Source organism: Loa loa, assembly GCF_000183805.2.
Source record: "Loa loa unplaced genomic scaffold supercont3.582, whole genome shotgun sequence".
In the NCBI taxonomy this organism is placed as follows: domain Eukaryota; kingdom Metazoa; phylum Nematoda; class Chromadorea; order Rhabditida; family Onchocercidae; genus Loa; species Loa loa.
This window is the reverse complement of record NW_018108762.1, coordinates 9,787-11,076: the sequence shown is the minus strand read 5'-3', so window position 1 is coordinate 11,076 and position 1,290 is coordinate 9,787.

Sequence of the window (1,290 nt, the reverse complement as noted above, 5' to 3'; positions counted from 1 at the left end):
GGTTTTTTTTTTTTTTCTTATTTCAAAAACATAACATAGACGGACACACACACACACACCACACACATACACACGCATATACATACACACACACATACACACACACCATACATACACACACACACCACACACATACACACGCATATACATACACACACATACACACATACACACACGCACATACATACACACACACCACTCACACATACACACATATACATTCAATGAATGATATTATCCTTTCATTTTCGTTCCCTCAAACTTCGTTACTTCTTTTCTTTTCTCATCAATGATAACGTTTGTTCTTCTGCCTGAAATTGAAATATAATTTTAAATATTTTTTCATCTTTCTCAATTGTGCTTTAAAAAAAAATAAAGAATCGATTTATTTTTCTATAACAATTATTATTACTATTATTATTATTATTGATTATATATATATATACTTGACTTTTCATATATCCTAATAAATTAATGATTATTTGATTATACATTTTGCTTAAGCTTCATTTGAATCAAAAATCAACAAAAACCATCCAGGACATTCACATGTTTTTCCGGAATGTTGTAATTGTGCATGAAAAATGACGGATCATGCAAAAATACAACACCTATGACTTTCCTAAATTTTCATTTCCGATTTTAAATCCTATCACTCGATCTGTTTCATTCTATTGATTTTTAATTTATTAAATTTGCAAAATGTTTTTGTTGCATTTCCGATAACAATGTTGTTTGTTTACCACTTATCAATATTTTGTTTTTGAAAAAATTTCCTTTTTTCTTTTCTCCTCCATTATTTTAGGCTTTTGCATATCAGTGTTAAGTAAAAGCTATAATAGGAAAGTAATAAATATAAGCTTCAGAAAAAGTATGCTTTCATTAGCAATTTCAACATTTTAATTTTAAAGGATTACATTTATCGGAAAAAATATTATTGAATTTGTTTATTGAAAACCAGCATAATCAGTGGTATTATTACAAATAAATGATTTCCTTAATCACATTTCATTTAAAATACATCCTGACCAGTTTACATTTCCATCATCAACTGTTGATTGATAATAATGATAATGTTACCATCTCTTCTTTCTTTCTTTCTTTTTTTCTTTTTTATTTTTTTTCCCTTTCTCTCTCTTCTTCTCATAAATTTTGTATAAAACGATATTTGACATTTATTTTAACATTGTATCAACTCTGATTTTATTTTTTTGATATTTCATTTTCTTCAGCGCTATGGTTTTATTTCTCAAATTCAAATACTTTCCAAACCCTTTTATTTCAGTTTTC